This window comes from Tiliqua scincoides, chromosome 3 (assembly GCF_035046505.1).
Source record: "Tiliqua scincoides isolate rTilSci1 chromosome 3, rTilSci1.hap2, whole genome shotgun sequence".
Classification (NCBI taxonomy): Eukaryota; Metazoa; Chordata; class Lepidosauria; order Squamata; family Scincidae; genus Tiliqua; species Tiliqua scincoides.
In genome coordinates this window covers 233,203,380-233,227,368 of record NC_089823.1, presented here as the reverse complement: position 1 = coordinate 233,227,368, position 23,989 = coordinate 233,203,380, and the positions used below count along the sequence as shown (strand labels likewise).

Here is a 23,989-nt window from a genome sequence, read left to right as displayed (position 1 = left end):
AATGGGTTATGTCAGAATGCCAGATGCAAGGGAGGGCACCAGGATGAGGTCTCTTGTTATCTGGTGTGCTCCCTGGGGCATTTGGTGGGCTGCTGTGAGATACAGGAAGCTGGACTAGATGGGCCTATGGCCTGATCCAGTGGGGCTGTTCTTATGTTCTTATGTTCTTATTCAATTCTGCCCTCCTAAACATAAAGACATTTATCCAAATCCATTTGTCTTTTAAAAATTAATTTCCATGACTGAGTATTTTATTCTCCAGACAAACGAAACAGAAATTTTACCAGTGAAAAGAGGTAAATGGCCTCATCCAACACCACCAACTTGGATTTATAACAACTCCATTTATTGAACATCTGATGTAGTCTGAAGCACCAGTTCTTGAAATGTCCCCAGAAACGTGGAAAGAGTCATCCTGTATCGGAAAAACCATGTACAGGTTTTAATCCATTGGTCCGTGTATTGCTTTAGAGCAGGTAAGCTTGGGACACATGTTGCATTCGAAGTTGTAGCTGTACAACCCTGCAGGCATTCATACATGTACTCCCGATATGCACACACTGGCCAGGACCCAAAGAACTATGCAACTAGGACTTCTGTTTCTCAAACAGCTACTCCCCACACTGCCAGAAACTTAGTGTAATTTCTAAGCCAGTTTGCCATAAAACAAGATTTTGATGTTTCCTCTTCTAAATTTCACACAAACACACAACCTGGTTAATGCCTCAACATATTGCTATACTACACGAATGTGTACTGGAATCGTGGAAGATCTGGCCAGGAGGTAGATGTGGTGTCAGCAGTGGTCCCTTTAAGGGTTAAGGCCTGGACATTAAAGCATGGAGTGTGTTGCACAGCTGCAACCACTAGAGGCAATGAGGGCCCTCAGGCATAAAAGCACCCGATGAAGGGAGAGTTTGGTGTGAGTAGCAGGAGGAGGAAAGCTTTAGGAAGGAGACTGGATTAATGGTGAATGGACTTTGGAGACTGCTGGAGACACTGAGATTGGTGTTGGGCTGCCATGCCCAAGGCCTGCTGAGGATCAAAGGCAGGAGAGGGAGAAAGGAAGACCTCTGCAGGTTAAACAGGCAAGCTACCCTGGTGGTGGGGTCCAGCAGTGCTGCAAGGCTGAGCTAGGGTCATTTTTAGGGAACGAAGGACAGCTAATTAGCTGAAAGTGGGCATAATTCTCTAGGCAGAGCTCGGCCTTGAAATCTGGCAGAACAGTATGCAAGCAGGCTCATTTCTTCTGCTGCGTAAGTCCTGCAGACACCCTACAAAAGGAAGCGCTAAAGTGAAGTGCAAGAGAAACCTCAGCTCCTCTCTTTTGGGCAGGAGAAAGCACCACATCAAGAGCCATTTTTTTTCTCCTTTGCCCCCACCCCACCTTGGGAAGTTGCAATTATTGTAGTGGGTCTGGCAAGATTCCAACAACAGAACCCACCCCACTGCTTCTATGGTAGAATCCCCCAGACTTTCTCAGACAGACAGACAGACCCTTTTAGCTTGTGAGTACTGCTTCATTTCGCAGAAACTCCATTCTGGGGGAACAGGGTCAAATAATTAATGGCCAAGAGTCACGAAGAGAAGCTAAGACTGCAGCGATGATCTCTAAGTAATTCAAATTATATATGATAGAAAAGCTCACCTGCATGTCATATGACCCATCATGCCGACAGGTTATAGTCATGTTTATTTCTGTTAATAAAAAGACAGGATACTTAGAAGACTTGAAGTAACCTATGCTACAAGCCTCATAATTATATGACAGTCCAATTGTGCCTCATTTAAATCTTCACCTCTATTACCCCCATTCTTCTCTCTGTTTTGCACAGCTTATGTTGTCAGCCCCCTCGTTTCTAAGCAAGCATGTATAGGATTGCACTGTAAGTCGTGTTCAGCAGACTTACACCCAGGTAACTGTGTAAAGGATTGCAGCCTGATTTTCTTCCACAACCATCTCTCTGTCAAGAAGAATTTTCTGCTCTCTGTTCACCAGTTTTGTGGTTGGTCCATATGGAGATTGGAAACAGATAATACAGTGGGCTCTCAGTATTCATGGGGGATCTATTTTTAGATATTATCAGAGGTGGTTTGAAAGAGGGATCTCTATTCATCCCATTCCTGATAATAAACACAATATTTTATTAATAATCTAATCCTGGGCATAAACAGGTTTGGTAGATTTTGCGCTGCTTCAAAACCTTGCTTGACCAGAGATGACAGTGAAACAAAAGGAATACTTTATTATGCCAGGAGAAATGTTGCCTTTCTCAAATCATACAGTGGGCCCTACTTATTCATGGGTGCCGAACCTGCAGTAGGAGGGCCTCAGAGTACTTTCCAGACGTGCCCAGAAGTTCATTCCAGTTGCATCTGGGAGGTCAACCTCCCTGTGCCTCAGAAGGTCCCCCAGATGCTGGCCTTCCAGGAGCATTTAGGAGGCTTCTGAGGAGGCTGGGAGGCCACATGGACCTCTGGAGGGCTGAGCGTAGATAGGTATAATTATAGTGCCACGTGGACCCCCCCCGCCCCAGATTTCATTATCCATGGAATTTGGTATCTGGGGGGGTTCCTGGAACAAGGAAATTCACAACTATCTCCACTACCCAGACTTTCTTACAGATACAATTCCTCGGCAAATAGTGTACCATCCTTTCTCCAATAGTCACTTAAATACTTTTAACTTCTCCTCTCCTCTATCTTGTCCAACTAATGCAGGGGTCAGCAACCCATGGGCCCGATATGGCCTGCTATCTGAAGCCATCTGGCCTGCCAACCAAAGCCTGGCCCTCTGTGAACTGAGGCAGGCAGCTCTATTATTTCCCATCCAGCAAGCCACAACTGTAGGAGACTTTGTCTCGCAAGCCAAGCACTCTGTAGGTGACTTCCTGGTGCTTGGTAATTAAGACGTTCGACAGCAATGTCATTGTCAAATGCCTGGCCCCTTTAAAGGGAAAGACTGCCGATCCTGATTTAATGGAAGTCCTCAGCAGCTCACTGAAAGTACAGTTGAGTGTTTGAATATGGATGTAATAGCACCTGTAGGACTGGGGGGCGGTGTGCTCTCTGGTTGCCTGAGACTCCTTTGCCTGCCCTCTAATGGTACCTGTAGGAGGGGTGCCCCTTTGTGCAACTTCCTTTCTCACACATATGTCTCTCCCACGCTCCTGGCCATCGAAGGGCAGCACGCAAGCCTGTTGCGTTCCATCCCCAATGATAGGCTGCCATGGCTGATCAGTGTCCGCTCACACCCACACAAAGAGAAGTGCTAAAGATTTCTCTGTTCCCTAAGTTACAGAAGCCTCTGATAGCTCAGAAGATGTATACATTTGAGAAGTTTTTGAACCTTAACTGCCTCTGCTCCTGTGAGTGTTTACTGAAAGCAGCAAACATGCTGAGTGGTGAAATTTACTATAGGAAAAAGTTTCTTCTGCAGATTGCCCTGCTTGCTACAATCCCCTAACCCCCTATTCCAGGGGTGTCAAACTCATTTCATACAGTGGGCCGAACAGCATTCATGATGCCCGCTGAGGGCCAGAAGTGATGTAAGTAGGTAAGAAGTGATGTCATTAAACAGGTCATAACCTTAAATAACCAATTTTTCCTCACTTAGGAACTCATTAGCTGCAAATGACGGAAGAGAAAATACACAAATCTTGAGCATATTTCAAGATATGGGAAAGCCCAGTTATCCTGCAGGTTGCTCTTTCAGCAGTCACACCTCAACACTGCTCAGCAGCTGAGAGCCTGAGGGCCAGATAAAAAGTTTCTGCGGGCCACATATTTGACATCCCTGCCCTATTCCAACACTACATAAGCATGTAGCTCAAGATCCCTAAAGTTGAGCAACATCAACTAAATAGGCCTTTGCAGAAACAACAAGGGGCAGCTTTGATGAAAGCAAATATAGGATGCCTATAATCATGCTGTAGAGATTGGACAAACAGTGCAATCCTATGCATGCCTACTCAGAACTTTGGGCACAATCCTAACCAGGTCTACTCAGAAGTAAGTCCTTTTTGTTCAATGGGGCTTACTCCCAGAAAAGTGTGAATAGGACTGTAGCCTAAGTGATCTTTACCATTTGTTATAATATATATTAAAAATAATTCAATTTTGAGTAAATTTACAGCTGGGGGCCATCACTCACTGATACACCACATCTTGGTATACAGAATAATCCAGGTTCAACTCCCTGGCAGCATCTCCAAGACAGATTCCTGCCTGAAACCCTGGAGAGTCACTGCCAGCAACAGTGGACCGGACTCAGCCTAAGGGAGGTTTCTACATTCCTCTTGGTTTCTTCAAATATACACAAGGGGAATAAAAACTATTATTCAAATTCTCTTCGAGTCACTTACTATTTTCACCATCTAGGAGAGTCAGGTTTCTGCTGTAGAGTATATTTAGTCTTCTGCCACTGCTGGATGCGAATGGAGAGAACTTATCTAGAACATCAAAAAACATACAAGAAGAGATGTTGTTAATGCTGTATATTGCTTCCATTTATTAGATGAAGTTAACAACATTCATCCCCAATGCATGTGCCCTGATCACACTTCAATATGTAAGCGGGGCTCTTGCAAGCAGCACTTTCTCAATCCACCTGTATACTGTGGTGTGCATGCTCCACTGAAACAACTTGTAGGCAGATAACTCTGCGTGCATCCAGAGTCTCAGTGACTGCAACAATCACTGGATCAGAAACACACATTGTTAACGACCGTGAACCAAAAAAAACAACCAGGTTACACATTGGATACTTTTGCAGTCTTAACAAGTAACGTATTCTCACAGGAAAAAGACAGCAGAACCTTACCTCTTGATCGGACTCTAAAAGCCTCTGTCGCAATTTTCTCTTTCAGCAGGAGTCCAAGGGCTGCCTGACATAAGGCCACTTTCGATATCGCCTTTTGGGGTGGAAATAACTCATCATAGTACTGAGGGATAAAATTGGTGTGAACATTTCCAGCCTCAAACTCCCGGTGGCCCGAAAGGCTCAGTAAGAAATCCACATTGGTGCTCAGTCCTACGATCTGTGGAGAGAGAAGAACAAACACATCTGACGAAATGTAAGAAAGAGAGAAATCAGCCACAGAGCTTCATGCTAAATGTTCAGATAGGCAGATATGCCTTTCAACAAGGCGGTGGTTCTGACAACGCTGCACTGGAATGAGGAAGTTAAGTGTATTTTAAATTTATTTTGGAAATATGGCAAGGGTAGGAGTTTCCAAGAGTGTTCAGCTCTGACTGAACAACATGTGTTGAACTAGACAGTAGAATAGCTGGGGGGGCAGTACAGTAAGTATGGCAGGCATCACAATGCGTCATGTAAGTGGCTCCTCCCCCTTCCTGTTGGAGCCATTTGGGGCAGTGAAGGCAATGCACAGGTGCTCGGGTGAGCACCTGCGCATTGCTGTTGCTGTCCCAAATGGCTCCAACGGCAAAGGGGAGGGGCTGTTTACATGGCGCATTGCAGTGTCTGCGGTACTTAAATGAACACGTGGGCCCTCTCTGGGTTACAAGAAGCTCTGCCAGCACTGGGGAGGGGAAGCCTAAGTTAGCAAATCTTGGAGATTACATTAGACGCTGGACCCAAATGAAATCATATCAAATCTTACTTGAAATATCCCAAAGGATAACTTTGGAATTTTAGGGTTGCTATTCTGCGCTAATCCTGCAAGTTCAGTACTAGGACAGAAGATGGTTCTGGAACAACGTCTAGTGTGGCTGAAAAGGCCGATTCGGGAGTGACAATCCCTTCCACACTGGGAGCAAGTGCAGTCTGTCCCTGGTCTGTCTCCCTGGCTGTGGGCCTTCCTTCTTTGCCTCTTTGCCTCAGCCTGTTGGCCAAGTGTCTCTTCAAACTGGGAAAGGCCATGCTGCACAGCCTGCCTCCAAGTGGGCTGCTCAGAAGCCAGTGTTTCCCACTTGTTGAGGTCCACCTGTTGAGGTCCATATTGAGGATTTCAATAGCTCTCAGCATATAAGGACAGCAACTGACATAACTAACTCAGAGCCCAATCCTGTGGTCTGCACTGCACCTCCATGGCATGGACCATAGTCGCAAACGTGCCATAAGGCACATTTGCGGGGCTTACCGCCAGGCTCCCACCGGAGGTGGCTCAGCTCCAGCCAGTGCTGAGCCACTGCCCGGTGGGCGCCTGCGTTCCGCAGCTTGGTGGTGCCTGCGACCACCGGACTGTGGAACGGCAAATGGGGTGAGGAGGGGGGCGTTCCAGGGAGGGGGGAGGCCAGCGTGAAGCGGGGAGGGGGGCGTGCCAGAGGCGTGCCTGGGGGTGGGTGGGAGAGGATCTGCGGAGCTCTGCGCCGCGGGATCCTAAGCGCTCGTGCAGGCTGCGTGCCTTACACGAGTGCCTTTACTTTAGCGGTGCCCTTTGGGCACCACTAAAGAGAGTAGCCCCACTGCGGGGCTGCCTCCCTTACCCAGGGGAAGGGGACAAATGTCCCCTACTCACGAGGTGCCTCCCGCGGTAGCGCGGAAGGCGCTGGATTCGGTGGCAGCCCTCGTGGTGCCACAGAGCAGGGGTGCCCCGGGCAGCTCAGGAATGGGTTGCCTCTTAGGATTGGGCTGCCAGACACTGAAAAACATTTGCAATAGCATTTACTTACTGTGTACTCTCCATTAGACAGACTCAAATCCTGCTAGACTTCTTATACTTACATTATACTGTTGAAGGCAGTATCTTAGTCTCCTCAACGCAGCTTCACGATCCTCTGCCCAGACAACCAGTTTAGCAATCATTGGGTCATAGTAAATAGAAACCTCATCTCCTGCATTAGGAATTTATGAAAAATAATTAGAACTTGTTGCCAGCATTAGCAACACACACACACCATCCATCCTTGTCCTTTTGTTCAGGTGTGAATAACCTGGTCTAGGGAAGCAGCAAACTAACCAGCTCATCAAAAACCAATGCAAAGCCCTTCCCATTTTGACACTATCAGACAGACCAAAGAAATTTATTTTCCTTGGTTCTTGGGGACCATAAGCAGAGCTTACGGCCCAATCCTATTGGGCTCCACCACCAGTAGAACGCATGTTCCACTGGCAGTGTCTGCTGCAAAACGGCCAAAAAGTTAACTCCAGCAGCACGCTGAGTAGCGCTGGCAAGAAGGGCAGAGCATTCCCATGTGTGCTGCCAAAACGCTGGCCACCCACTGAAACAAGTAAGTCAGCAGGAGTGCTGGAAAGGGGTGCCTTGTTATCTGGTGTGCTCCCTGGGGCATTTGGTGGGCCGCTGTGAGATACAGGAAGCTGGACTAGATGGGCCTATGGCCTGATCCAGTGGGGCTGTTCTTATGTTCTTATGTTCTTAAGGGGTGGAGGACACCATGGAGGGAGTGGGTCTGGTGACAACAGCACATGCCGGATCCTTTCTCTCCTTGAACTTTTGCCAGAGAAATAGCTGGTGTAGGTCTGAGGAGACCAATTGCAGAGCAGGCAGCTTATGGAGTCATAAAGGGATTTAAATCCCCTTTAAAAGCCTTTCAATTGCACACCCCACACACACACTGGATACAATGCACCTGTCTTTGGCACAGCTGCACCTGCAAGGGGGAGAAAGGACAGGATTGGGCTGTTAGTCCACCACATTTGCCACTGCAACCATCTCAGCAGAGTAACCTGTCGGGGTTCCCCTCCTCCCACAAGTCCCCAGCTTACCCAGCGAGAAGGCTTCTGGGCCAGAGGATCAGGGAGGAAGCCGGTAGAACATGGGGCCACCTCCCCATAGGCTGCCTGGGCACTCCTGTAGGCGGCAAACTGCAGCAGAGGGACACGGCGCACTGAACCCCCCGCTTCTCCCTCTGCCTTGGAGAAGGGAGGAGGAAACAGGACGCAGGCCATACAGCTGCTGGGCAGTCGCCCCTCCCCTGCCTCGGGGGAAAAGGGGAGCACTCCCTCGCCCAGCCAGCCAGGACCTGCCTTACCAGTCAGGGCACCTGGCTATGACATCGGGGGACCACAACTGGACCTCCCGATGTCATCTGCAGAGCTACAGGGCCAGCCCAAACCCAAAGGCAGGGACCAGAGCAGAGGCAGCAGCCTTCCCAGCCCTCTCAGGAACAACCCTGGCAGCTCCAGGTGAGAGAAGGTGGGAGGGGAACAGAGAGAGGAAGAGGAGGAGTTGTGGTAATCCCAGGGGAGGGCAGTCCCAGAGACAGGCCCTTTTTGTACCATCCCTGTGAGGGAAGGGGGAGGGGTCTGCCCTACATAAACCTGGAGGCCAGGGATGACCAGGCAGTTGGGAGTCAGAAGAGCAGCCAGGAGGATCTGCTGCTAGCAGCCCCTGCTCCTGACTGGCAAATGTTGCCAACCCAAAGAGGGGGAACCGGGTGGCACAACCCCCCTTCTTCTGGTGAACTGTTCTGAAGCCTCCACAAGGGGTTCCCCCTCAGAAAGGGAGGGCGGGCCCTCCCCTCCCCTCCCCCCACAGGGAGGCCTCACATAACCATAAAAAGATATTTGGTGCCATGCTGTGACAATACAGCTATACAGATTAATATGGAGGGGAAAGCCAGTAAGAATGCAGAATTGCCTTGTTGGATAAAACCAAAATGTCCATGTAGCCTAGTGCTCTGTCTCCAAAAATGGATCACTAGATGCCCCTGGAAAGCTCACCAACAGAATATGATTGAGATTGTCTCCAGCATCTAGTCACCAGTTTATAAGGAATCCTACAGTAGATTTGTAGGATTATTAAAGCGTTATTATTGTAACGCGCTTTATGTGGGGCTGCCCCTGAAGACGGTTCCGAAACTGCAATTAGTGCAGAATGTGGCGGCCCGTGTGGTCACTGGAGGTAGGCGGTTTGACTCTGTCAGCCCGCTTCTCCGGGGGCTGCATTGGCTGCCCATTCATTTCTGGGCCCAATTCAAGGTGCTGGTTTTGACCTTTAAAGCCCTATACTGCTCTGGGCCAGGGTATCTCAGAGATCGCCTACTTCCGTACAATCCAGCTTGTCCTCTTAGGTCATCAGAGAAGGCCTTTTTACAAGTGCCGCCGCCTAAGGAGGTATGTGGGGCAGCGGCAAGAAATAGGGCCTTCTCAGTAGTGGCACCAACGTTATGGAACTCCCTTCCCCTTGACTTGAGAATGGCTCCCTCTCTTGAGACTTTTCGGCGAGGCCTGAAGACCTTTTTGTTTAAACAAGCCTTCTGAGTTCATGGCCTTTTAAACATCTTTTTTATATCTTTTAGTATTTTTACAGGCCTGATTCCTCTATGATTTGCTGTGTTTTGCTCTTTTTATCTGACTTTTTATCTGACTACTGTTTTTATGGTATCTGTTAATGTGTTTTAATATGTTTTTATTCGCTGTTAAATTATGTTTTGAATCTGTTTTTAACATGTTGTAAGCCGCCCTGGGTCCCTTTCGGGGAGAAGGGCGGGATAGAAATAAAGTTGTTTATTATTATTAATTATTATTATTATTATTATTATTATTATTATTATTATTATTATTTGGGGGTTGCCATGCAACGGAGTTCAGGTCTCTTCTAGTATCACAATTCTATTCCAAAAGCATTCCTTATGCCAAATCCCAGATACAATGGATGAGACAGAAGGAATTCAATACATATACAGATAAATTTCTAAAGAGAACTTCAAATAGAGATTTATCAATAGACATGTCTAGGGTTTTTCCAGAACCAAATGCTTCCTAAAACTACTTTAAAAAGAATCTTCTGTGTAGTATATGAAATCCTAAAACAGTATTCCTCATACATATTTGTAATGCCGAGTTTTGGTTTTACCTTGTCTTACCCCAGTTTCAATCCGAGTGCAGCTGTCGGCAGGCCGTGTGGACAAATGCAACAAGGGACCAGCTCCTGGCATGAAGTTGTTGTTGGGATCCTCAGCATAGATCCTAGCTTCAAATGCATGCCCCTTGAGCAAAATCTCTTCCTGCATTAAAGGGATCCTCTCTCCTGCAGCAACCTGTAAAGAAAAGCAGTTCTGCTTATTTTCTGGGATCCAGAGTGCCATCTTTATGATATCGAGGTATCACTGGTTAAAAAATATATATAAATAGAGAAAAATCCTGAATATACTGGCTAGTCTTTACATAATGGCTTGAGGTTCTCTGTTCCTAGAAGAGCACATTTCAGCTCACCAAATAAACTTACAATGTTGAAAACCATTCCCACAGTGAATCATATTGATCACATCTTCTGTTTAAGAGACCAGGGCTTTTCAATCTATCTATTTTTCCAAGTGTCTGTTTTCTAAGTGTCACCTTTTGTGGGTATCACTTTTGTGGTGTACCACCTATGCCATCAAGGAAAACAGTTCTGCCCAGGAATGGGCAAAGTACCTGATCCTTCAGAAGAAGCATGATTTGGGGAAGGAAGATGCAGAGCAAAGTCCCAACCTTAATGCAACTGTGCGGTCACATCATACTTGCTGGTTTACTTTGCCAATCAGTCATCTCCACTTCAATTGAGGACCAGGCAGGTGAGTGCTCACCAGAGCAGCAGGGCCAATGACCACTTGCAACATTGTGGGGTATCACTAGTGGTACATAAGAACATAAGAAGAGCCCCACTGGTTCAGGCTATAGGCCCCACTAGTCCAGCTTCCTGTGACTCACAGTGGCCCATCAAATGCCTCAGGAAGCACACAAGACAACAAGAGACCTGCATCCTAGTGCTTTCCCCTGCATCTGGCACCACTGGTTGAAAAGCACTGCTCTAAACCTTCCAATCTCAAGCCCAGCTTTTTGCTCTTCTGGTTTTAAACCGAACCTCTCTCTAGAGTTATCCAGATGCAACCAGTACTGAGCTTCACTGACAGGCTGCAGGCAGCAGTGCAGGTGCATAAGCTCTGTATACCATGCAGGCAGCTCACCACAGCCTCTCAATTACAGTCCACTTCCTAATCAGGTCAGACAAAAAGACTGAAGATTCAATATTTCAGGTATTGGATTTTCTGCACAGGTAGCAAAGGGTTTTGCCACCCAAGATTCAAACTGATGGCCTCTGCCCCTTATAAGTCCTTACCCGAAGCTGCCACTCACCAAGGTCAGTCCCTGTGACCATCTCTGTAACTGGGTGCTCCACTTGCAGCCTGGTGTTCATCTCCATTAAATAGAAATTATGTTCACTATCCATGATAAATTCCACTGTTCCTAAAACATTTAGAGGACATTACATTCCACAGATGTGGGGATGCTTTGTCTAAACAAGTCCCAGAAAAACTCAGGATTCCAGCATAACCTACAGCATCCCTATCACAGGATTCAAATTGAATTTTTTCAATAAACCACCTCAGAATATCACGAAACTGCTTGATGATCCTTCAGAATGGCCAGACCCTACCCTGGTTCCAATATTTCTCTTTCAAACTATATAACCTTAAAAAGTTATTCAGATGTGTTAATGTTTTTGAAGCTGTTTCCAATCGCTACTGTATGGCACTTGGGACCTTTTTTTTGTGCTCTTCAGCTTGCCTATTAACAGAGAAGCTGGGTACACAAAAGTCTTCAGTTAGTGGCGGAGCCACTCTGGTTAGGAAAAGGGGGCATTCAAGGAAACTGAGAACAAGAAGAGAGACCAACATGCAGAAGTTGGAAGTGACTGATTTTAAAAGTTGCGTTTGCTGATGAAACAATTTTTTTCCACTCAAGGTGGAACTAAAATCAGTTAATTTCCTCACACTGCCTATCATTTTTGGGCAACACTCATGCCGAAGCGCTAAACATGACAAAATGTTAGAAAGCCACAATCAGATCTTTTGTAAATCCTTGCTAGGGTGGGGCTGAAAAGGACTGGGACTGCAATGTTATGAGAGGTGGTGCATGTAGCTTTTCTCTTGGACTGTTTTCCTGGTGTCAATGCCCCTCAAGTTGCTGCTTGCCTCAAAAGGGCAAACAATAGCTTGCAGGGGGGTTTAATTCATATCAGGCAAATGTTATGTGGGAAACCCTCCTCCAGCTGCATGGTCCTGATCTCCCCTGGCTCCAATCCTCTCTTTCACAGAAATCTGAACACAGCATCAGAAATAACCAAAGTTTGCAATACCTGCTCCAACATAGTTCACGGCTTTAGCTGCCCTCACAGCTGCTTCTCCAAGTTTCCTTCTCACTTCAGGTTTAATCCCTGGCTAAGAAGGTTTGAAATAATGTTACATTTATTTAAAATATTTATATCCCATCTTTCCTCCCCTAAAAGTGGGATGCTCAAGGCAACTAACAGCCCAATCCTAGGCATGTTTACTCAGAAGTAAGTTCCATTAGAGTCAATAGGGCTTACTCCCAGGAAAATGTGGATAGGATTGGGCTGTCAGCCTCCAAGTCCCAACCCAGTCAACTGGCCCAGAAGGAGATCACAGTCGCTGATATTGAAAGCCACCAAGAGGTCCAAGTGGGTATACTCTCCCTGTCAAGTCCTTGGTGCAGATCATCTACAAGTTCTTTATGCAATGCCAAAAAGGTATCAGCACCAGCTGAGCCTCATAGGGAAGACCATTTCAATGCTAGGACACCACAACCCTAAAGGCCTCTCCCCATCACCATCTGCTTCACCACAAAGGCAAGGAATCCTAGAGGGGATCGTCCAAGGATAATCTTAATATTCAGGTGGTTCATGTGAGAGATCCCAAGCTGTTCAGGGCTTTCAAAGTTTATAGTATTTGAATTAGTATTAAAAATACTTTAAACTTAAAATATTTTACTAGTTTACTTTAAGTAAACTTTAAGTAAACTTACATACTAAATAAAAGTAAACTTTAGTTAAATTAGTATTTTGAACTGTGTCCCCAAACAGACTGGGAGCCAACACTGCTACTTTAAGATTTACACAAAATATGCCCTAGATTAAGTCTTTTTTATTCCCCTCACACACACACACTCTGGGGGATTTTGGCAGTGTCAGTAGTCCCACAGAACCACATTCAAAAAATAAGTTTTTATATCCGATTTTCCAGGGTAGATAACATTTAACTGTCATTTTTTGGCTGCGCTACTGTTTTATTAATTGCTTTGTTTTAAAAGACTGTAAAACCCAATAAATAAAACAAATGCATAAGCATTCTGGAAGCGGTTCTGGAGCTGAACCAAAGGGTGAGACACAAATAGTTTAAGTGGATATCTAAAGATAAGGCCAAGCTTACACGGTGATCTGCCCCAGACCACAATTGCTGAACATCCCTGCCATGGTGAAATCAAGAACGCAGTACTTCTGTAAGTACATTTTAGACTTGTTTAGATGCCAGGAAATGCCACTGATATGGCAATTCTCAAGAGGTAGACCAGATCAGGTTAGAACAAATAGCTCTCCCTGATGTTTCAGAAAAAGGAAGGAAATACTGAGCACTGCCTGAAGACAGAATACTAGGCTAGATGGCATGTTAGAGTGGTATGTGTGTGCATGTATAACCTGTATATTCTGAAGTCTTTGAAATTAGTATAACTTTACACCAGCACCACGTGAACCCCGACCCGGGGGCCAGATCCACTCACCAAGTGATGGACCTTTCAGTTCCACCCAGGAGCCACACAGTCCCCCTTAATTGGGGGATAGGAACACTCTGGGTAGTCATGTCTGCCCAGATGTCCTGGCATGTGGCCTTCTGGGACGCTGGGCAGACAATGTGACTGCCCAGAGAGTCCCTGTCCTCTGAAACGGGCCACTTACCCCTGGAGCTTCCTCAATAATTTTCTGGTGTCTTCTTTGTATACTACAATCTCTTTCAAACAAATAGACTGCATTGCCATGTTGATCATCAAATACCTGGACTTCTACGTGCCTGTTTTGGATTGAAAAAACAAAACATGTATGACACAAGGCCTATTGATGTACACAACCTGTTACACTAAGCCCCTACTTAAGTACAGGTCAGGTCCCAGAGATCTGTACTTAAGTCAAAACATCCAGTTCTTGTTGGTCCAGCATTATCGTGTCTGTGCGAAACCACCACCAAAGTGCACTGAGCCTGTGTGAAAGCACCAACACAAGCATCTTTCACTTGGGGAGCCAGTGTAATGACAAAGACTTGCCTATGAGCAAAAGCAAGACTCCTGGGTACACACTGGGCCAAAGCAATTACAACACAGAACAGCGCTATCATGTGCCTCTGGCCTTAATTTTAGTCACATTAATCATAATTACACTGTAAGATTTAGGCTGCAATCCTATGCACACTTTCCTAACAGTAAGCCCTACGGAATATATTGGGACTTACTTCTGACCAGAAAATCCCGGGCTCGCGTTCTGAGACTGTAAAGTTTTTCTCAGTGTTTGCTCTCTAAAGAGAGTAGATGCCAGCTGTAGGGTGCTTCGATCAAACTCAGCTTTAACCCTCACCTTCATCCTTTCCTGCTTCGTGGTGGTAAAATGTGGCTTTGTTTTATTATTCTGAGTTGCCTCCTTTCAGGGCCCACTTTTTATCTTACAGTACATCAGGGCTTTTCAGACTGGGGCGTCACAACACCCCAGCCTGTGGGCCCTGGCCTGTTTCCCCTTAAGGGCAGGGGCAGCCAGGAGGCAGCCAGGAGGCAGGGAAGAGGCAGCGGCATGATCCCCAGCATCGCACCACTCAGGGGGGATGCAGGGGCTTGGGTACGCTTACCAGAGCCTCCTGTAGCCTCCTGGGCATGCAGGGAGCCCTGCGCGGCTGTCCGCAGGGCTCCCCGAAGCTTCACAAGTGAAAGTGGAGCGTTCGCTCCACACTGACTGCTTCCTTCATCTCCTCCCTCCCTTCTTCCCCCAGGAACCTTCAGATTTTCAAAGTTACTGAACTGCTTGGGTTGCCTCCAAGCAGTTTCTGTTGTGTTAGGGTCACTTACATCAAAGCTCTGACTGAGCCTATTCATAAGTCAGATGTTTGTAATGTGAATGCCTGTAAGTTGGGGACCTTCTGTACATGGCCAGAGAAGCCCTGAGGTGTACCCTTGACTAGCTGAGGATCATAGCTGAGTGGGTAAACACTGAAGGCCTTACTCCCCATTTCCTGCACAACTCCTAAAAAGGTTACAGATACACTGATGTTCTTGTCACCTTGGTTTATCTACAAATTTCTCTATCAACATGGCATCATCATTGAAAGATTTTTTTGCTTCTCTCCTGGCTGATTCCAGTTGCTCCTGAAATTCTTTATCCGACAGAGCAATCCTCATGCCCTAGCATAAAGAAAAAAAGCAATTTGTTAGGGGGGAAAAAACAAGAAAATAAGTATAGAGAGAAAAAAAGCAAACAATTAAGATCTCAGTAACCTTCTCATTATAAATCAAACTAACAGGGAACACCATCCAGGCTACCTTCAAATCAGTTACTGCTAAGAACATCACAGTGAAAGTGTCCCCAAGTACATCATATGGATATATCTGCTACAATTATGGAGAAACCCCAAACTGGCAACTACAGTTCTTAAGTTGACCTCCTTAGGTATCTTGTGACCTTATGGAAGACACAGTAAGATGAAGTTTGAAAAACCAGATCCTTCATGCTTGGTGCCCTGATCTAAAAACAGGACAAACATACACTGGTGCCTTAAGTGATAATAAAGGCAAGTTCAGAATGAAACCATGATTTGAGTTGTAGCACTAGCAGAATGAAATCACATTCCATGTGTTTCTTTACCAGAGCAGCAAAACTGTGGAGTGTGATATTGTTTAGGAATATCAGATAAAGAATGCATTTCTTTGTCCCTACCTTTCCTCCACCTCCACGAACAGCTTTGATCATGACCGGATACCCGATTCTTTGGGCTTGTTCTTGCAAGCAACTGTCAGACTGATCTTCACCATGGTAACCTTCAACCACAGGGACTCCAGCAGCTGACATGATGGCCTTGGAAGTGCTTCAAAAGAATATTATTTTATACTAGCAATGATTAACTAATTAACTTTTATTGCACACCTCAAGGTCTACAAGCATGTGCTTCATTTTACTCATGCAATGTGGCATTGCTTCAAATTTTACAGTTTTCTTGTGTGGAAACAACCAATCCAGTTGTGATCAGCACATGATATCTATGCAGTTTTAACATATTTTTCCATTTTCATATTATTCTCTGACCTATGAAAAGCCTATAAAATTGCTCTATGTAAATTGCTGCACACATTTTCAAAACAAAGTTCAAACTCACAGTCAGGATACAAAATACACTGTAAAGCTTAACATTTCCACTAAGCGACTAGGTACAATAGACATAGCCATGCAACAAAACTGGGTACCTCTTAATGCCCATATCTCGGATGGCAGATGAAGGTGGACCTATAAAAATGATTCCATCTTGGTTGCACAGTTCTGCAAACTCTGTGTTTTCTGACAAGAAGCCATAGCCTGGATGGATAGCCTAAAATAGGGAACACCAATAACACATGGTATGAGACTTGCCTGCCGTAAGGTGATGTAAGATGTAATGGTTTGTCCTTGGAGCCTGTTCAGAAGCTGTACTTGACTTGAAAAACAGCAACCTTTTCTCTGGGGGATGCAGCCTATTAGGAGCGCATTATGTGGGTAGTCTACAGTGTGCCCTGATTTCTCATAGTTTCTTAAGAAAGCCCACATAGAATTAAACATGGGAAACGCAGTCTTGTTAAGTGTTTACAGTGCATGATGCCCCATATTCCTATAACAAAAATATGCATATTTACACTTGCTTTCCAGCATGCTGAGTCATGTTGGTGAAACTAGAAAGTTGGGTGAGTTTATTCAGCCTAGCGAGATCCATCAGCAATTAAAAAAACACAACTTTTCCCAGTCTATGTATTTGAATCCTTAGTAGATGGAAATAAATGCCTATGAAACAAATACATAGCTAAAAATATAAATGAACATACAATCCACACTAAAAGTTTTTAAAAATCTAAAACTAAAGCTAAAACACCAGCAAAAGTTTAAACCAACAAAACCACTCAGAATGTCAATCAAAAGAAGACACAATATTTTAGCTAAATGAAAAGGCTTGTAAAAACTAACACACTTTTGGTTAGCCCCGAAAAGACAGCCCAGAGTGCGCTGGGTAGATCTCACACAGAAGCAAATTCCACAGTGCAGGGGCCACCATGGAGAAGACACTGCTCTGTACCCTCACTGAAGGACAGGATATGAAGCAGGTCCTCTCCAACTGATTCGCGCTTACGGGAAGAACACATGTGGGAAGGAGCACTCCCCATTTAGTTCCGACAAGCCACTCAGGGGAATATTGGGGAAAAAACCAGGAGCAACAAAAGCAATGAGAACTGGGGCCTAGGTTTGGTTCCAAAAGGACATCTGGAATTTTCAAAATGAAAAACACAAAGCTGAAGTAGCATGTAGGACTCAGATGCAGCTATAGGCTGCTACTTCAACAGTAGTAGAACAAAACTCCATGCCTGCAAGAGCTTCCATTGCTGCTAAAGACATGTCCGTCCAACAGAAACTCAATTTTGAAGGCCAGGCAGACTTTGCTCCAAGGTGACCTCTTTCAATGATGTATAAGCACCACAGAGATAGTTGGCCAGTTGAGTTACAGTCCCAGCCACCTGAGCTGCTGATCATACCTGAGCTGCTGACTTTTTGGCCACCTGAATGATCTTTTCCATGGCCAAGTAGCTTTGCTGAGATGGTGCTGGGCCAATGTAATATGCTTCATCAGCCTGTAGTGAAAGAAGCAGACACACTATTGTATTTACGTTACTACTGGACTTTACATCAGGAACAGAAAGGACAGAATAACTCTAGAATTCCATTCCAAAACAACTTTAGTGTTCACAAAAAGCAGAACTTCATTGGCTGGACAAATAGTACCACAATTTACAGCCTATTCTTACATGTTTACTCAGAAGTTATTCCCAATGAATTCAATAAAACTTAAAGCGAGTAAAAACGTGCAAAGGACTGTAACCTTATGAAACAGTTTAATATGTCCGCCCCTGCCCTTCACCAAAGACTGGAATAGCCCTTAATACAGCATGACTCATATCCAACTATCCGGGCCTGCTGCACTGCTGGAACCCACATTCCAGCAGCACAGCATTCTTTGCAGAGATCACAAAGCATGACCCATCATTCTGTGCGGTTAGGCCACCACTGCAACCAGTCATGGCCACGCACAAGCAGGAAAGCCCTGGTGCTGGTAAGTCAATGTGGGGACGGGCAGTGTGTTGGGGGTGGGCAGAATGGGGCAGGAAGGGGGCTGTGTTGAGGCCAGGAAGAGGCTGGTAGCAGCGGCAGCAGCTTCGTTAATATCCTATCCCCCTTCCCAGGTCCAGCTTGTGCCTGCTGACAGTAAGTACACCCACCACCACTAAGTACACCCACCACAGCAGTGGAAACTTACCCTCAGCCAAGGGAACAAACATTCCTTTACCTAGAGGAGACCTCCAGGACTCCTCCTGCCCCACACAGGATGCTCCTGTGGCACAGCTACATTGCCGTAGAGGTGTTTAGGTAGGATTGGGCTGTAGATCTGTAGATTGGTTTTCCAATAACTACAGGGACCCAGAACAAATCTAAATCCACTCCGCTAGACAAGCCACACTTTCCCAGATACAGAATTCTTTTGCATTAACGAACGCAAACCTTCACAGCTCAGCTAAGGCGTTCATTAAAAAGCGATTTTCATTTAGAGTTCAGGAGTCCTAGTCCAGCAAACCCTTCTGTAATATCTGTGAAAACTCTGCCACATTGGGGGGGGGGGGGCGCAGCACAGCTCAGTGGCAAAGCACATGCTTTGCATGCATGAGGACTCAAGCTCAACATCTCTACTGAAAGAATTGCAGGCTGCAGAGCCTCCAACCCAAGACATAATGATAAATAATAATAAACTTTATTTATACCCCGCCCTTCTCCCCAAAGGGACCCGGAGCGGCTAAGACCAGAAAGATGAGAGTGGACCAGACAGTACAACAGTCTGATTTAGCGCAAATCACGTAGGCACAAATGTGTAGTTCCACACCTGGCCTTAAAATTCTTAACCAACATTTTACCATTGCTACGTGCATTGCATTCCTGTCGGCATCACTGTAAACAGCCACAGACTTCACCCCCATCTTCCTGGCAGTCCGCATCACCCTGCAGGCTATTTCTCCTCGGTTTGCAACAAGGATCTTCTCAATATTTCTTTGTTCTGTGTTTTTGTTTATTTTTAAAGTAAAATAGAAAAGAAACTGTCAAAGGAACAAGACATTATTTTTACAGCTTATAACTAGTAGATTAGAATACTGGAGCATACCTTTCTAAGGGCACAATCCTAACCCCTTACATCAGTGCTTCCCAGCTCTGGCATAGAGGTGCCAATGGGACATGTGCTGCATCCTGCAGTTGGGTGTCACTCACGGAGCCCTCTTCAAAGTAAGGGAATGTTTGTTCCCTTACCTCAGAGCTGCATTGCCCTTATGTCAGTGCTGGAAAGCACTGACATAAGGGGTTAGGAATGCACCCTTAGATTACATGTTCTTCACAAAATAAATCAGACTCACACAGAGATTACAAAGTGGAATTAGTACTCAAAGTACATAACACTTGTTGCCCTTTCATCTCTACTAAGCAAGATATTTGCAGGTTTGCAAAAACATCCAAAGCAATTCAAGCAAAAGTGACAGAAAGTTTTTCGCATTTTTATTCTGCTCATTCTCCAAGGATCTCAGTGTGGTGTACATGCTTCCTCCCCTCCTTTTGTCCTCACAACAACCTTGGGAGGTAGGTGAGACTGAGAGTGAGAGGCCCAAGGTCACCCAGAAAGCTTCGGGTCTGAACCTGGATCTTCCAGGACTAAGGCCAACTCCAGAACTGGTATACCATCTTGGCTCTCAGTAAAATAAAGGAAATTAAATAGCTGTTAAATAAAGGAATTATTTAACAGCTAATGTTCCAAAAAAGTTGACACTAAAAATATTTTCTATGAAGAAAATAACCAAAACCACTTACTTGTTGTAGAAGCATACCTCTTGCCTTCAAGTGCCCAAATCCATTTTCTGCATGGAAAGGAAAAATAACAGTATGCAGTTGTAGTGAACAAAGGTACACATTCATCAAATGAAGCTTTTCCTGAGATGGAAATAGTTACTAGAGACAGGAAACATTGTTTAAAAAAAAGTTGGCCAATCTACGATAACAATTTTATACTTGTTATCTGGTGTGCTCCCTGGGGCATTTGGTGGGCCGCTGTGAGATTCAGGAAGCTGGACTAGATGAGCCTATGGCCTGATCCAGTGGGGCTGTTCTTATGTTCTTACAATCAAGCTAGTAAAATGACCGAGTAAACTCAGCCTTCAGAATGGACATTTGAACCCATTCAGAAAATGGAGAAGGAGAAGCAAATAGGATTCTGGCTGAACATGCAACAAAATGACAAATGACAAATTTTCTGCACAGTCCACAGGTGGACACATTTGATCCCTGTTGCGTATATGCAACGTTGGGCAGAATGACTTAAGTGTAAACCACTTGGAGTCAAAAATTCCAACTTCCCACATACACTGACTTGATGGTGGTAATTAATAGAGAGAGAGAGAGAGAGAGAGAGAGAGAGAGAGAGAGATCTTGGGGTCATTCTATATCAGGGCTTTTCAATTTGGGGGGGAAATCCCCCCCAATACCACTATTTGCTGGTCTCTCTTCTGTGAGTACAACCACTACTGCCTCTGGAAGTGGTAGCCATGCAGAGGAGTGGGTGGCTTGCCCCACAGTTAGTACCCCCCCCCCGCACCCTCCTTCCTCAAATCATGCCTCTTTTGAAGGACCAGGCCATTGTACAGCTACCTGTGACTCACTAGTGCACCCCTAATTCTTCTCCATTTTCAACAGGGTCAAGCTATGCTGGGCAGTGCCATGTGGTCATCATGACAGAGGGTTTACGTTCCACCTGCTCTACTGTGAATCAGTACTACTGGTTGAAAAGCAGTGTGCTAGATTGTTCAATGAAAATGGAGCTCAGTGTGCAGCGATGGTAAGAGACAAATTTCATGCTAAGAATTATTGGGAAAGGGGAGGAAAATAAATCTCATATTGACTTTTTAAAATTTGTCATGCAACTACATCTGCGGAATACTGCATTCTCTTCATCCTCATCTCAGGAGAAAAAGCTGCAGAAAAGGGAAACCAAAAAGATCAAACCCAAAAGGTTTGGGGTCTCTTGCCTGTGAAAACATTGGAGGCTTCTTAGTTTAGCTATTAAGTTGGTTTTTAAGATGACTAAAGGGGAAGTCGAGAAGGTTATAAAATGGTGCATGGTGTGGAGAAAGTAGAGAGAAGAAAAGTTTTTCCTGCTCTCACAATGCTAGAGCAGTGCTCTCAAAGAAGTTGACTGACAGTTGATTTAGGACAAAGTATTCCCCCAAGTATAATTATTTATGCCGCAATCTTTACTCAGCGTGTGGTCGGTCTGTGGAACTCCTTGACACAGGATGTGGTGCTGGCGTCTAGCCTAGACGCCTTTAAAAGGGGATTGGACAAGTTTCTGGAGGAAAAATCCATTATGGGGTACAAGCCATGATGTGTATACGCAACCTCCTGATTTTAGAAATGGGTTATGTCAGAATGCCAGATGCAAGGGAGGGCACCAGGATGAGGTCTCTTGTTATCTGGTGTGCTCCCTGGGGCATTTGGTGGGCCGCTGTGAGATACAGGAAGCTGGACTAGATGGGCCTATGGCTGTTCTTATGTTCTTAAGGATTCTCAGACTGTGGGTCCATGGCCCACCACTGGATCGCCACCCAATTTTTGATGGTTCACGAAACCGACAGGGTGAACTCACATGGTTTACTCTTTACAGACATTACCAGACACTTGGAACTAGCACCAGTGGCACTGAACGGATGAATCCACTTTGCACACATAGTAAGTGGCTTGTAAAATTCTAGCTGTGTGGCAGTCTGACCCTTGCAAGCCATTCATGCGCTGCAGTTCAGCACTCAGAACAGTCACTGTCACCACTTCTGGGCAAGTAAAGTTTCTCTGTGGCATTGTTAGGTATTGGTAAACTGTGCCATTTGGTAAAGGATGACTCTCTGCTGGCAAACACCAGACACACAAATTCTGCCACCCCAATCTCAACACTGCTGGCTGTTCTTGTGAACACTGGATCACACATACACACACACACCCCAGGCTGCCATTCGATGGTGGCTCATACAGCACATAGATTTCCATGATACTTGCCTTGGCTATACTTGGCAGGAACCCTCACTGAACAAAGAGTAAATATGCACAGTATGGCATTATTAGGATACTCCAAGAGGTCAAAACGCCTCCTTACTTAACAGAGGGTGAAGGGAGTAAAATCTTTCCACTGCCCTCCTTCCAGAATGATAAAGGTTACAATTCTATGCATACTTACTTGGAAGTAATAAACCCCCACTGAACACAAACATGCATAAGCTGACTTTATTATGGTACTCCAAGAGGCCACTGTTGAAAGAGGGTCCAGCAACTCCCTACTCAACAAGGGTGAACCCTTCCAGAATGAATAAGGCTGCAATCCTATTCACACTTGTCTGGGAGTAAGTCCCATTGGCTACAATGGGGCTTACTTCTGAGTAGATGCATACAGGCTTGGGCTCATAATCTGCAAAAACAGAGAATTACAGGGATTTAGCACCCAATGCTCTGCACATCTACTCAGAAGTCAGTCCCAGTCTAGTCAATGGGGCTTACTCCCAGGAAAGTGTGGATAGCAGTGCAGCCTCAGAGCCCCATCCTCTGCATGTCTACTCAGAAGTCAGTCCCAGTCTAGCCAACAGGGCTTCCTCCCAGGTAAGTGCAGAGAGGGTGGGAGCCTCAGAGCCCCATCCTGTGCATGTCTACTCAGAAGTCAGTCCCAGTCTAGTCAATGGGGCTTCCTCCCATGTAAGTGAGGACAGGATTGTGGCCTTAAAAGGGGCTTCAGAACTAGAGCTGCTACTGGTTCTACTCAGATAGAGGGGGGGCTGCAGGCTCCACCCCGAGAGGGACACTCTGCACATGCTCAGAGGCACGCCTTTCTTTGCTGCCACCCTTCGTGCTGCAGGGGCCGAGGCCTGCTGGAGGAGGAGGAGGAGCCCCCTCCATGGAGGGAGGGAAGGGGGCTGAGGGGGGCGACCACCACCCCGCGCCCGGCCCGGCCCGGCCCGGCCCCACTCACTGGCACTGGAGCCATCATTTTGTTTTGTTTGGTTCAGGTTCTATTCCTCCTAATAAAAGCCTTAAACGAGTTTGGTGTCAGTGGTCTCTTTTGATCCTGCATAACATATGCAATGGTTAAAGGTATAAACACTGTGTCCTCTGTTGGATCTGGTCACCTTGCTCTTTTGTCATACTCACCTCTGTGTGATCAGTCGGGACGGAAGTGGGATTGCACTGGTTAGTTCCATTCCTGATGTGTGTGTGGCCTCTGGATCCCAGCTCTGCCTCCATACAGTGAGTGGAATATAAGCATGGATACTATGTGTGTACAGCTCTTCACACATGGGTTTCCTAACCTGCAGACTGGCAGTACATGGGTAGGGTTCATTCCTAGCTTCCACTCAGTGAGCTCAATCCTACCCAACTTTCTAGTGCCAATGCAGCCAACGGGGCACGCACTGCATCCTGTGGGGTATGTGCGTGTGAGAGAGTCACCAAGGTCTCTTTAAGATAAAAATTTTTTGTAAGTTTGTTCCATTACCTTGGGAGAGCACTGCAGCTGCATAAGTGCTGGAAGTCTGAATAGGATTGGACCCAATGTGTGAGAATAGAATGTGGAAGTAGTAATCACATGCTGATGGGCAGTGGGGACTGGCCAGTACAAATATGCTCCCCTTCACACATTGCTGGAACTCATGAACGAGAGAATGAGAAGTGGGGTGTTGGAGTATTTTCCTCACACTCACACGCATTTTGGACAAAATGAAATATTCGGTCATTTGAGAGACTGATGATTCTCAAAGTCAGTATCTCTCTCTCTCTCTCTCTCTCTCTCTCTCTCTCTCTCTCTCACACACACACACACACACACACACAGGGAGAGAGAGAGAGAGAGAGAGAGTAAACCTTCCACTTACCTACTACTTTCTTCCCCA

General features: G+C 45.8%; 1 pseudogene; it reads right to left on the bottom strand.

The window, feature by feature from the left end:
- Positions 1–251: 251 nt before the first annotated feature.
- On the bottom strand, positions 252–17,375 carry LOC136645324 (methylcrotonoyl-CoA carboxylase subunit alpha, mitochondrial-like; annotated as a pseudogene).
- Between the last annotated feature and the right edge of the window lie 6,614 nt (positions 17,376–23,989).